This window comes from Anguilla rostrata, chromosome 10 (genome assembly GCF_018555375.3).
Source record: "Anguilla rostrata isolate EN2019 chromosome 10, ASM1855537v3, whole genome shotgun sequence".
Taxonomy (NCBI): Eukaryota; Metazoa; Chordata; class Actinopteri; order Anguilliformes; family Anguillidae; genus Anguilla; species Anguilla rostrata.
In genome coordinates this window covers 12,930,764-12,945,138 of record NC_057942.1, presented here as the reverse complement: position 1 = coordinate 12,945,138, position 14,375 = coordinate 12,930,764, and the positions used below count along the sequence as shown (strand labels likewise).

General features: G+C 48.8%; 1 protein-coding gene across 1 annotated transcript in view; it reads right to left on the bottom strand.

Annotated features, from left to right (window-relative positions):
• Window positions 1-14,375, bottom strand: part of si:dkey-91m11.5 (PH_BCR_vertebrate and RhoGAP_Bcr domain-containing protein) — an 88,991-nt gene that overhangs the window by 41,519 nt on the left and 33,097 nt on the right. The gene's annotated exons all lie outside the window — the stretch shown is intronic.

Sequence of the window (14,375 nt, the reverse complement as noted above, 5' to 3'; positions counted from 1 at the left end):
TCTCAATTAAAGCCATATATAATGAACTCATTAGAAATTTAGTGGCCCTTTTTAATTTACTGGCTATTTGAGGCAAAAAACATCAAGAAATCACATCTTCCCTTCACTGATAATTGGGCTCAATTAAGCATTCCGCTTGTTAATAATTTAGAAGCGGCTAAATGATTACATTTTTATGCTGTAAAATTCCTCAATTGAGAGACGCATAATTCTTCCTTTGTTATGATGAACGGTTTGTCTTCTGAGACAAAAGGAGAATACAAACCAGCCCAAATCTTTGGAAGTCTTTCAAGTCTTTAATACTCACTGAGGGACAAAGAAACGTCCAATCATGTTCAAAACTACAGAACCAGAGGAATTAATTAAAAAGATAAACACTTTGGCAGAAACCAAATGTGCCAATTGTGTATGGTGCCAACATTTTAAAAAATAAACACATTTCAAAATGAACCAGGAACAAAAATGATAAACTGTTTGTTGAAGGTTATATAAGTGGTTTTTAGCTAATTCCTGCAATTTTAAGAATATAATCCCTAAAAATATTTGCAAATACAAGCAGAAGTATGTGGAAAAACACAACAAAATAGCAATGACCACTGCTATCACCGCTAACTGAACCCCTGCCATATATCCACTGAATCCCTCCAATACATCCCTCGGGCGACGCAAAGCCAACTGTGTGCCCTCCCCTGCAGGGCTGTTGGCCATGGTCGGCAGCAGCATGGGCCAGATTCGATCCAAGACCACGGTGCTCACGTGCGGTGCTTTAACCGAGTGCACTCCCCAGCAGCCCCTCTGAGAAGAGTTTGAGTCCACAGTCCCTTCAGTCAGCCATACAGTCCTGCATATTAAAAATGTATTCTTTACATTTCCAGGAGCGCATCTGTACCCTGTGCCGAGTCAGCACATTCTCAGAACCAAGGCTTGGAGCCATTTTCCCTGCGCATTTCAGCACTGGGCCACTGTGTTCAAATCCTCAATGACCTTCAGGAGCCAGAGCCCTGCCAGGAACACACAGGCAAATGCGAAGCGCAGATCCACTCGCACAAGGAGTCTCCTGTTACCCATCCCCTCCCCGGCCTGGAGACTCAGAACATGCAAGACAAGCCAAAGCTAATGTACATGCCCCGTGCCCCCCCCCCCTCCCCCCAAAAAAGGCATACTTATTTACTGTATTATTTTATTCTTTTTCACATTTTTATTGTGTGCTGTCATTCACAAATTAAAATGCTAACTTTTTCCTAGCCACGTCGCTGTAGTTTTTATACAAATTTCAATAGCAACTGGGGATAAAGCTCATTCTGTATAATGTCCTGAGCAGCACACATGCAGTCCAGAGTCATGTCAGTACATTGGCTCAAGCTAGCTCCGCCTTTCAGTGCCTGGGGACCCACAGCCTCTCAATCCGCTACGATCGCTTTAGCGGGCCTTCACCAACAAAGAGGGGGCAGGGCGGGCAACCTGCTCCTTCAACAGCATCAGTCTGTCAGTCTGTCAGCGGTTCGACCCTGCAGGCCTCCTCTATCTGATGGCCCTCAACAGAGGGGATCAGTCATCCTAGTCAAGCTACCCTGTTCCCATTACCATCCAAATTCAATCTCCAATCCCAAGGGCACCAAATGTGGATAAATATGGTATCAATTTAGCGCACCACCCAAAAGAAAAAAAATTATAGCTGGGTAATTTGATTGATTTTCAAGCCCCGAGATTTCCTACCGAGCGCTGCTGACGGGAGACCAGCCCCTCTCCCGCTGGTCGTAAAAGGTTGGCCGTTAAACCCCGTTGCCGTGGAAACCACCCCACCCACCATCCAGGCCGTTGCCTTTCTCTCCCTGACGTTTTTGGGCAGGTCACATGGGCGGGTAAATGAGCACAAACTCACACAGCAGAAACGGGGGGTTCTCTGCTTTTATGGCAACCTCCAGGTCTATATAAAACACAGAACTGCTTGGGACAGATCACATGACTGATAGCCTTAGGGCACAAACAGACTAGCATGCACTTGGAGACAATGAAACAGCTACAGAGAGAAAGATAGGGGCAGAGACAAAAAGAACTATAAGGGAAGTAAGGTATCACTGCTTCCAAAATTTTGGGCTACAAAGGAGAAATTTTAGAATAAATAAATAAAACCGGGGGATGTGTCAAGGTGGGCCATGAGTTAGACATGAAAAAATAACTTACTGCTCTTTAAACTGATATTCACTACAACCAATCACGTGTTACATGCACTGCTTCAGAGTGTACAGGCAGTTGTTTTGACTGCAAGTAAAAAATAATTACATATGGGTCACAGGCTCAGGAAGTCTTCAAACAACCTGCCTATGTAGTGTAAATTCATGTATATTGTTAAAAATAAAGTCATGGTTGCTAATGGAATCACACAGGACCTAGCCTAGGTGTTGGTATAGAATGGCCTTTTTCACTACAGCTTTAGAGCTAAAAGAAGATGGTCTTCATCAGATAGAGGTGAAAAACTGCTGAAAAAGCCAGTTAAATGCAGAGGTATCTTTAACCTTTACCACTTTCACTTCAATTCACCTGACAAGATTTCCCCCTCCTCCTGCTTCACATTACCATGATCCCCTGGATATCTGGCTCCGGTGGCGGCTCCATTAATTTCATACACGCTCTCATAAGCGAAAAAGAATATTCTCTCTGTTCGTGGCACTGCCACGTCAAACACGAGACCCCCCCGCTAACGCGGTCCCAATCAGCTCTGCCCCCCCTCGCTCGCGACCCCCGGGCCCCCCCGCGCAGACAGACGCTCAGAGGTCCCTCGGCCTTAATCGGCGCTCGGCACCGATGCTAATTACCGGGGACCCCGTGCGCTCCCCCAGGGGCGCCGCGCGGAGACGGAGCTTTCAAGTGTCCGTGCCCCGCGGCCCCCTGGGTCGAACGCCCCGGGGCCCCCCAGCTCCGCCCGGATCACACGGCTCAGAGGCGGCCTTGATGAGGACGCGCCTCCAGACCCCGCCACGCGAGAGCAGGATCAGAGCAGTCCTCAGGAGGAGAGGAGAGGAGAGGAGAGGAGAGGGGAGGAGAGGAGAGGAGGAGAGGAGGAGAGGAGAAGAAGAGAGGGGAGGAGAGGAGAGGAGGAGAGGGGAGGAGAGGAGAAGAAGAGAGGGGAGGAGAGGAGAGGAGGAGAGGGGAGGAGAGGAGAAGAGGACAGGAAAGGAGAGGAGTGGAGTGGAGAGGAGAGGAGGAGAGGAAGGAAAAGGAAAGGAGGAGAGGAGAGGAAAGGAGAGGAGTGGAGGAGGAGAGGAGAGGAAAAGAGGAAAAGAGAGGAAAGGAGAGGAGTAGAGAGGAAAGGAGAGGAAAGGAGAGAAGAGGAGAAGAGGAGAGGATAGGAGAGGGATAAGGGGAAGCTCCTATTACCTCTGTGCTCCACAATCAGACCCAGGAGCACTTACAGTGCCTGCGGTGGGATTACGCAGTAAGATGGTGGATGGGGTGTGGAGCGCGGCTCGCTGCCCACACGTCCGGGGAGGCTAATCGACTGGCCCTCACAAAGAGAGCAGGAGCAAATCACGGCCTCCCTCAAAATGGCAGCAACCAGTCAGGAGCGAGGGGTTCGTGGTCAGACGATCAACAGCTAGGCTGTGGGCGGGACAGCAGAGCTGTGGGCTGGCTACGCAGCGGTTTAGCGCTTAATCACATACACACTTCCTCAGAGCGCTGAGACAGGATCGTAATGAGAAGACGGAATGACCCTGTTCCAGCATGATTCATCCTGTGGCAGGACTAAAATAATGCCTCTACATGTGTATTATTTACTTAAACAGAAATAGCATCTGAGGTACCTTACTTGAGGCAAATAGCATTATTAGAACGACGGCCAGCTCCCACAGTACATTGCAGAGTGCACTACAACGTGATTAGTGCATGAGAACAATCAGTACCGTCCTGTACTAGAATACTCCATTTTTCCAGAGCATATTGTGCTCTATAGAAGTATCATCGGCTGTGCTGTATGGAAAGGTGTTGTAGGGTATCAGTGTGCACCATCATAATAGCATGTTTCGCCGTACTGGTGTGTCTCTATTGTGGCAGATGGCTCTGTGGTGTACACCAGTGCCCTGTGCTGCAGTGGACACTTGACTGTGCTGCAGTGTATCAGCGAGTGCTGCTGTACGGCGCTGGTGCACTCTGAACCACAGCAAATGCTACACTGAGGTAGCTGTGCTGTGATAGAGTGTGCTGGAGTGTACAGGCGTGCTCTGTGCTGTAACTGTGCTGTTCTGGAGCCCCCGGGCCTGTACCGCAGCGCTGGGGCGCGCAGCCAGCCTGATGCGTCCTGGCACAGGCAGCGTGACTCACCGCAGCCTCCTCAGCACAGGAGCCATGAATCACGCCGAAGCCGAGGAGCGGGGCGAGCTCCGCCCCGTCCCCCTCCGGCCCGAAGATCCCTCTCTTTAAAACCAGCGTCCCGGCTACGCTACATTTTTCACATTACCGAGGCCACAAGGGGAAAACCATGTGCGTTTCTTTTTTTTTTTTTTTTTTAAAAGCAGGCAGAAACATTAAGAGCGTTCACACAGGCCCAGCGCTGCGAGGGCAGGCATCGCACGTTTGACAGATAACCGACGGCGAACGCCCACACCATTGCACAATGCATCACGCCCGGCACGTTTAGGAGAGGGGAAGAGGAACCCGCGGCACCGAAGGGAGCGGCGTGTTTCCCAACAAAAAGCCCCACAGTTTGCTCTGTCCCTCCGGAGTTCCGTTTAATCCACCAATTCCCATAGAGAGAAATATTGAGTGGGTAGCTAAAAAAAAAAAAAAAGGAGGGCTTTCAAAATCATCGCCAATTCCCCACGCCTATATTAGCCTCTTCGGCGTTCTCATGCACTGGGAGAGCGGGGCTTTGCGGCTGAGATTTAATAAGACGGCAGAAGGGGGCGGGAGGGAGGGTTCTGAACGAGGGCGATAAATTGGATGCGCTCCGCTGTCCTTTGCCTGCCGCAGGTTTCATTAAACCTTTAAAACGGCCGGGGGAGACACTGTCTCACAAGGGCTCTGTGTGCTCCTAAGAGGAATTCGGCAGGTGGGGGGGAGGGTACAGGGGTCCTGGGTTTTTAAAGACGTCTGCTAGATAATAAAAATGAAGAAGAAAAAAAAAAACATTGAAAGACCTTCCTGAACAGTAATTGTAGATATCTCATTCTGAGCCAATTTACTTCACAGAAGAAAACATGGTGGAAAATCACCGGTATTTGTATTATGCTAAGAATCTTAAGTACAGGGCCTGTATGCAGATAAAGTAATCAAATGAGTCTCTGGTTAAACGGCCAGATTTACCATTTGAATACATTTGGTGCCACTGTTTTCCAGCAAGGGAAGAGATTTTTTTTCAACCCAGCACAGCAAAATGAACATTCCCATTGCGGTCAGATGGAACACAGTAGACCAGCAATATGAACAGCTGTTATGGGATGTCTAGTATATCTACCTATTTATCCTGAAACAAATTTATAAATCAAAAATAAATAAATAATGTCAGTCAGTTGGCAAGTGCAACGAGAGGCTAAGAAGACACATATTGTCTAGACAGCAGTGCATTAGCACGATTTCCCAGGGTGCAGTAAAACGATTAAAAAAAGCCAAAACAACGTACGGGCTTCGCTCCCGTGTTTTCCGCAGAAACAGAACCATGAATAAATGAAGCCAATTAGAGGGGACTGCTTGCCACATGCTCCGTTTTCGGGGGTAATCTCCCGGCTTTGCGGGGCAATTATCTGGAGTGATAAGCAGAAGCAGGAAGGCAGTCTGGTGAATCTGGGACAGGGGCCAGGCCAAACGTACAGCGGCGCGGTCGCTGCGTAAATCACCCCTGTTTGCCGTGGAGCAGGAGGGCACCGAACACCCTTCATAAAAAAAAAGAAAAAAAAAAAAGGAGGAAGAAGGAATAAAAAAAACCACATTCCATCTGGCTGTTCTGCGTTCCCACGGCGACACCCGTGACACTCTCTTTGAGAGGAAAGAGGAACCTGTCTGCGCTGTTCGGCGCAAACGGATGAATGGCGGGACAGGAAAATAAGCGCTGCTCGTTGTGGGAAGTCTGGAGTGTGGCGGTAAACGGAAAGCACACATGGCTGGGCCCGTCTCTTCCCTGTAATTCCCCCATCCATCCCAAGGGGCCAGTGGGAACACCTTCAATTGGCCTTAAATAATTGACCCTGTTCAGATATAGCCTGGTCAGCAGTCATAACCAGCAAAATGAAGTTCATTCATTTCCCCCAAGTGTACCACTACACAAGGATATAAGCACACTCACGCCTCAAGATGCCACACTATAGACTTGTTTTATTCGCCTAAATTGACCTCACATAAGTGCATTGTTATGAAAACACTTTGTGGGTCATTTCTTGTCTACGCTTTAGACAGCGTAAGGGCCTGAGACTGCTTCTTTAACCAATTCATCATTTTTGAGGACATTAAATTATGGCTGCAGTGAGGACTTCAACTTTTCAACATTATAATTACATCATTCAATCATCTATACAGCTTAGGTGTCACACAATACCAACTCTGCAAATTTGAAACAGCAGAGATTACTGAGAAAGCAATTAATTATACAGTGACACTATGACAGACATCTGCGCTAAATCAAATACATGTATACACACATAAATTAAAGTACAACATCAAAGCTGTTCAACTGTATTTTCTCAAAAGCCTATTAGTTTGCCAAAGGCAATGAACAACCTTCTAGGAACACAATACTCCTTAAAGGAGGCATTGTTATGACACAGTAAAATGTCCAGTGTTAATTCAACTCTTAGCAGATAACATTTGGTCCCACATTCCAGAGTCGGACCAAATGTTATCTGTTAATACTTGAATTACCACTGTTAGAGTTGAACTACCATTGGACATTTTATGTGTAGGCTTATAATCATTTAGGAAAGAAAAAAATAGGAAATGTTATGAAACAAAAAGGTACATTGATAATGAAAAGACTCGTGCTGGCATTTCGTGCTGACTAGCGAGTATTAACTCTCTATTCTATTCTAGCTCTAATCCTTGGTACATGCAACAGCCCTTTGAGGGGAGGTAACAGAAGAAGCTTCCTAATGCTAACGGTAACATGCATTATATTGCTGCACCAGATCCATCCAGAGGACAGGATTTTTCTGGGCTGCTCCATGGGCTTTTTCCATCAGGGTCTAATAGGGATTCCTAGCCCTTTCAGGGTAGAAATAGGCAAGTGATATGACAAAAATCAAAAGGAAACTGGGCTATTAAACAGAATGGAGAATGGAAAAAAACATGATTGAAATTTTTAAAGTTTATTTTATGAATGTATTTTTTGATAACGTAGCAAAAAAAATAAAAATCCCCTTTGTGTGGCAGTCACATAATACCTCCTCAGAAGCGGCACATCTCACCGAAACACTAAATCAACAGCGTGTATTCTACCTCCCCCACCTCTAATGTGTCACAAAGCACCGCTGAGGTAATTCCAGCCAGGCGGCGTACGAATGGAGATGTTTGTTTTATTCTGTACAATCTGTGTGGGAGACGGGGGCTAAATCTTCATCGTGTGTTCCCTCAGTGTTCATTCAATTAGCAGCTACACAAAACCATCCAGCAGGAGGACGGGCCCTGGGAGACAATGGGGGTGGGGTATTTTTTCAGGCTATGCGGGGATGGAAGAGCTGCATATTTTAGGAAAGTAGGTTAAATGTGAAACACTCCAAATATGACGACACGCGAATCGATGGTAGTCGACCAAGGACCTCATTCCCCCTGCAGCGAGGAGAGACTGAGGAAGATGATATCGTAAACGGAGGTTGAAGGTTAGCGGCAGACCGTGAAACTGCTCACCTTTACCTCAGTAACACAACGGGGACGTACGCTCATCAGTATCGCCTGCTGCGGAGAGAAAACTTAAGTAAGGAATGCTGATAACCGAATAGGAAAGGGCTTAACTTCCTGGTTACGAGGGCAGATGTGAATGGTGGCTATGGGAGGAGAATCAGAGGTCACGGGTTCAGTTCGATACAATGTTTGACAGACTGCTGTGTCATAGGGATTCTGGGTAAGGTTTACGGTTTCAGCAGGTCCCCAGGATGTGAATCAAGAGAGACAGAAGGTAAACAAAGACCGGCCTCTTGCTCTGTAAAATTCCAGAACTGACAACATTTTTCCAGCACTGTTCTTCATTTCAAACAGGGGGCTATATATCGTTATTTATTTCTCTTTTCTAAAGCCCCTATATTTGAAACCACCCCGCGGGGATCCATTATTAAGAAAATGAGGAACAGCTCGGTGGCCGCCTTTCTGCTCAGTCTGCATATTGAACGGGATCGGAGATACGCGAGGGAGGGGGAAGGTGGGCGGTGGGGGGGGTCGCTGGCTCACACAATGCCAGAGCGATCAATGATATGCGCTCCTCCATTGATTTATCTGCGCTGTTGTCCTCTGCCCCGGCGATAAGGGTGCGAGCCATCTGCCCGGCCGGGCGGGGCCCAGTGCGGCGAGGGCTGGGAGCCGCCACAGGTGCCCTTCCTCACCCTCCTCACACAACCGCTTCCCTGAGCAAACAGGACCGGCCAATGAGAACGGCCCATCCCGCACGGATACAGGTCAGAGCCGGTGGAAGGGAGGTGCAGGGGAGTTTGGCAGGGTCACTGTTTGTGCTCCACACCCCCCCGCTGCCCCCCTTTCCCCCTCACTCCCGAGCGTGACAGGCGCAGATAAGGTTTCATTACTCTCTCGGACAGACGCCTCTCATCAGACGGATGCGTTTAACGGGCGGGCCGGGGGAAGGCGCGGTTCCACCGTCTAATAAAAGCGCGTCTCGTGTCTCATTATCTGATTCCCCGGGTCGCACGCGCCCCGGGATAAGAACCGCTCTTCGGTTCCACGCTTATTGGCGGCGAGCAGGGACCGCGTCTCCCATAGATCTCCCGCTCATTTAATTTCCGGTGAGCATTGATCCAACAAGTAGTCGTTGCAATTGAATATGAAGGCGGGTTAAGTTCAGATTTTCAGGACCATCGGGTTTTTATTTTTTATTTCAGCAATGTTGGAATACCCTCCGACACGCATTCTTACAATCTATGCTTGTTTCTCAAGTTGTGAGTTTTTTTAAAACCTTCAAAATATACTTTTAATAAGAACATTGGGCTTTAAAATTTTATGGAAAAAAATGGCAACCAGGCCTAATTTACTATATAGCCCTTTTTTTTCAGAAAACAGGAAGTGCAGAGGATTCCGGAACTGAGCAAGGATAAAGGCCGACCCGAGAGGGAGGAAACGGGCTTGGCCGGCAGCGTGGCCCTGGCCCCGTAGAGCGGCTCAGCCTGAACAAACAGACAGGGCCTTGAGAGAGAGAGGCTCTCTGTTTACACTGCAGGAGGAAATGACCACTGCGCTGGACAGGCTAAGAAAATCGGGGAAATAAATTCACGAAAAAAACAGAGAGCTATTGACGTGGAAAAATCGCGTTCCGGAGGGACAGTGCCATCGGGAGGTGGGATGAACAACATCGGTAACCGTCTCCTCTCTGAGATAATACTGTGACTGCCTAAATGGCAAGTAGAGACCATCTGAGGTCATATAAAATGAAAAGGATAACAAGAAGCTGTCAAGGACACACCTAGACTTCCCTAACCATTGCAGATAACCAGGCGTTTGGGGATTCCTTTTCTGTGTTAGTACCACTAAGAGAACAGAACTTACAGGCAATGCATTGGACAAACCTGGGGTCCTAGGAAGCAGCTGGGAGACCTGCTGCAGACAATGATGCCCCTGTGTCTGTGTCTGTGTGTGTGTGTGTCTGCGTGTGTGTGTGTGTGTGTGTCTGTGTGTGTCTGTGTGTGTGTCTGTGTGTGTGTCTGTGTGTGTGTGTGTGTGTGTGTGGATAAATCCTGGGTCTCGTCTGCACTCAATTACAGAACAATAACAGGCTTTCCCAGAGCACAGCTGGCTTCAAAGTCACCGGCTGCCTTCAGTTTAGCCCCGCCAGCTTGGATGAAGGACCCTAGTGCTTACTCAGCACTTACCCACAGTACATCTGTGGTGGAAACCGCTGCTGTAAAATAAACATATTTCTTCATTGATTTATATCAATTCTAAATGAAAACCTCCTTCCGCCCTTGTTATCTGATAATGGCAGTGGATCTGGTAATAACGGCATGTTAAGATTAAAAGAAATACATACACAATGGTTTTTGTGATCATTTTTTTCCTCAGCAACCCTGGGGATTGTGTAGAGGGTCGTGAAACTAGCCGTTCCCAGGGCTAATGTTAAGGAGATCAATGGGTCACAGCTGACTAAACCGACAAAACTAATAACATTTAGCATTCCAATAAACTACTCGCTATGGAATAACCCATTGTTTACGACAGGGACAAACTGTCTTTTTTTATACAGCAGCAATTGAGCAACTGCAAGGTAAAACAAAAGCTAGTCAAAAAAGTACGGTACATTGCCTCCATTACTGGCAAAGGCCCTGTTAAGACAGTGGAGCCCACTGAGCCCCATGCAGACAACCGACAAACAGCAGTGAGCTAATGAGAGATACCAGACCATCATCTGCAAACAACAGGAGGGGGCAAGCGCTTATTCCACAAACATGACCCTTAGACACACAGGAAAGCTGTTACTCTTCTGACAGACAAATCCCAAATGTTACACAGCCAGCTTTCCTTTCATAACGGTCCTGCTTTAGTTCTCTTTTTATCAGTGGGGAGGAGATGAGGTGCAGGGGGGGAGCTGGTAACTATTCTCTCAAAGCCCATGTCCTAGATTACCTTGAAAAGAGGAAGCACATTCCACTTCCTGGTTTTATTGGTCAGGTTTAATTGGCTGCTCGCCTGAAGGCAGGAGGAAGAGAGGTAGGCAGACACCCTTCCTAGACTCCCTACAGCAATATATCTCTCTCTCTGTCTCCCTAGCTGTTTCTCTCTCTCTCTGTCTCGCTCTCTCTTCTCTCTCTGTCTCTGTCTCTCTCTCTTCCTCCTTCCATCCCTCTCTCTCTCTCTCTCTCTCTCTCTCTCCCCTCAGTGACACCCCTCCCTGAGCGGTAGGCCAGTGTACGGACGCGCCCGCCCGTGCTGACGAGCCAAACCGCCGGCGCTTTCAGGCGAGCTTCCCGGCTCCGGCGGAGGGAAGGCGACCAGGAGCTCACGCGGGAGGGAGGAGCCTTTCCTTATCCGGCCCTCGCGATCAAAGAGCGCTCATCTGAGCCCAGCGTGCGCAAGCTCTGCCTTTTCACCAGCCTCCGAAACCCTACACCGCCAGAGTGGTGGGGTTCGGTTGCCCGAGGAGTCGAGGGCAGGTCGGAGCGCCGGCTGGTCTTCCTCTCTCCCCCTCTTCCTCCGGCTCACGGCCAGCCGATGAGCCCGGAGTCGGTAGCGTCAGCCAAGCACACTCAAATTAATTAATGCTGCACGTCTTCAGACTGACAACACGTACTTAGAACAAAGCCGCAGAACACAGCAGTCTCCTTAAGGACCTGCTAAGAACCCAGCTAAGGTTAAGCTCTTTAAACGGCGTATGATAATAAGGGGATAGAAATTTAATAACTGTATTACAGTGCTTCAGTTATACTCTTCCCCCTCACCCTGTGTCAAGGTTAAGCATGAGCGAGCCATTTATCTGAGATATGAAAAAGGCCGTCAGGCCGAGGATTTGCAGACGCAATCCACTTTGTCATGTAAATGGTCATGTGACGTGCACGACGAGCTAGATGAAACCGGTCCTAATTACCGGGGATTCTCCTGAAGGCCAGCCTGCCTGACAATGGGGCTCAGAGAACAGGAAGTTCCCGGGCAGAGCTGGCTGGGGCGCGCGATGCTTTATCTGCTTCCCACTGGAAACAGAGGACCGGCCCTCCCTGCGCCCTGCACCAAGGTCACTGTTCACACGCACACCTGCACACACACAAGTAGGTGCACACACACATGCAGGTGCACACACGCTCATGCACATACACAGAAGCACGTGCACACGCACACACAAGCACGTGCACACAAGCGCACACACACGCACAAGCATGCGCGCATGCACACACATGCACAAGTACACGTATATGCGCACAAACACACGCACGCGCACACACACACACGTGCACACGCACACATACACACACACAAGCACACACACATGCACACACACACACACACAAGCACACACACACTCACACACACATACGCATTACTTCTGCCCAAATATTTTTCATTTATAATTCTATTGACTGGAATATTAGGAAATGTCTGTTTAATAAATGGTCAATTTAATTAGACCTCTTCTATATTTTTTTTACCATTTTTAATGATCAAAGTAAATGCACAGTAATTAAATTAAAAGAGTCATAACTTCAGGGAAACAGACAGGGCCAAACAACGGAGAATGACACACACACTTTGTGTTCTAGAATTGTTTTTGTTTTGGGGGGTGGGGTGGTTCATGCGAAACCATTTTATCTCCATAAAAGGTGTCAGGCTATGCCCTCTTCCCCCCTGTCACCAAACAACACCCTTTTAGGCGGATTATCTCTCTCTTCAAGCGATTAAAAACCAAAATATTTGCATTTAATTCTGAAGAAATGTTTTTTTCAGTTCATCAGTTATGACCATTTTTAAACTACACAAAAACATACTCCCTGTAACACCACAACACTCTAAATCAAGTAAAGAAGAAGCCTTCCGTCAACCTTCGATTCCCGCTGGGCGGTAACAGCGAATATGACTCCTCGCCTAGTACGCACCGTGAAATCGAACCCAGGCCCGGCTGCGACCCCTTTTTGGGCTACCTCCGGTGTCAGGTGTCTCACGGTTCCAAGGAGCCTGATCGGCGCTCTGGGGCGCAGCGCACTTTGGGGATTGCTTGCGCTCATATTCGGGACCCGGCCCCGCTACGAGCCCGTAGACCCGAACGCGCTCCCCGGCCAGGGCGACGCCGCGGTAACCGCTTAATCGGATAAGGCGAAGCGGGAACTCCGCCGCCGCCCCGCGAGGACGGGCGGTCGCGCTTTTCTCCCCTCCACGCTCCCCGTGCTAATAAATTCAATTTGGGTTAAAAGACTCGGTTTAAGGGAGAAGGGGAGAGGAGAGGAGAGGCCGTCTCTCCGGTATCTCCTTGGGACGAGGCACGGATTTAAGCTGCTAATGCAATTTCTTCGTTACCCCCCCGCTGTAATTGAGTGATTCGGGATAAGGGGCTTTTACTGAAACGCCGCCTGATTGGCTGGCCCGGCTGGCGGCTTCTAATCAGCCGAACAATGCGGCACATTCTCTTCCTCTCCGTCTGTCTCTCTCTCGTTCTCTCTCTCTCTATAAGCCGATAACCGCATTAATCCTGCAACAGTGTGTATATTATAACTACGTGTGTTATGTAACCGCAGTGGCATTCAGGGCTGGAGTCATGGGCGGTACGGAACCAGGAACGGTATGAACCAGGGAGGATGAAACTGAACTCTCTCCAGGCTTCCCACAGCTTTGTCTGCAGCGCTGCACGTCACTGTACACCTCACCACAAACGCCTCACTGGAAATCAGCTTTCCCATACAAACACTGGCGAGAAGGGGCAACTGCCCCAGGCCCAGGCTGTGGTCCCAACCCCCCCCCCCCCATGCTGAGAAATGAAAATTTCCATCTGGAGCCCAGCTCCATTTCTCTCCAAAAAACCCTCCTCTTGGTGAAAAGCCTGTATACTGTATATGTTCATCTGGACTATTCTCCATTTTTTATTAAAGTAGAAACAACAAGAATGATGCAATTTGCAAATACAGGCCATTTTTCACATTTTACATTCAGTTATCCATTGAAGATGGGAATAGGCCTAAATGCTCAAGCCCTTTTTCACTTAAAAGAACACAGGCCTAAAAGCACCACACTAATAAAAGACAAAGCTGTGAATGTAGAATTCTTCTTCTTTATTTATTAAATTTTGCTACAGCGAAGTGGTAAAAGTGGGGCACTAGCACAAGTGAAAATTGATTTTCATATTTCCCAGTGGGAAAGGTTTCTGTGAACATGGAAACGGCTTGTGGAGGGGTTGCCAGTGGTGGCTGTGCTTGTGGAGGGGTCGCCAGTGGTGGCTGTGCCTGTGGAGGGGTCGCCAGTGGTGGCTGAGCTTGTGGAGGGGTCGCCAATGGTGGCTGTGCTTGTGGAGGGGTCGCCAGTGGTGGCTGTTCTTGTGGAGGGGTTGCCAGTGGTGGCTGTGCTTGTGGAGGGGTCGCCAGTGGTGGCTGTGCTTGTGGAGGGGTCGCCAGTGGTGGCTGTGCCTGTGGAGGGATCACCAGTGGTGGCTGTGCTTGTGGAGGGGTCGCCAGTGGTGGCTGTGCCTGTGGAGGGATCACCAGTGGTGGCTGTGCTTGTGGAGGGGTCGCCAGTGGTGGCTGTGCTGGTGGAGGGTTTGC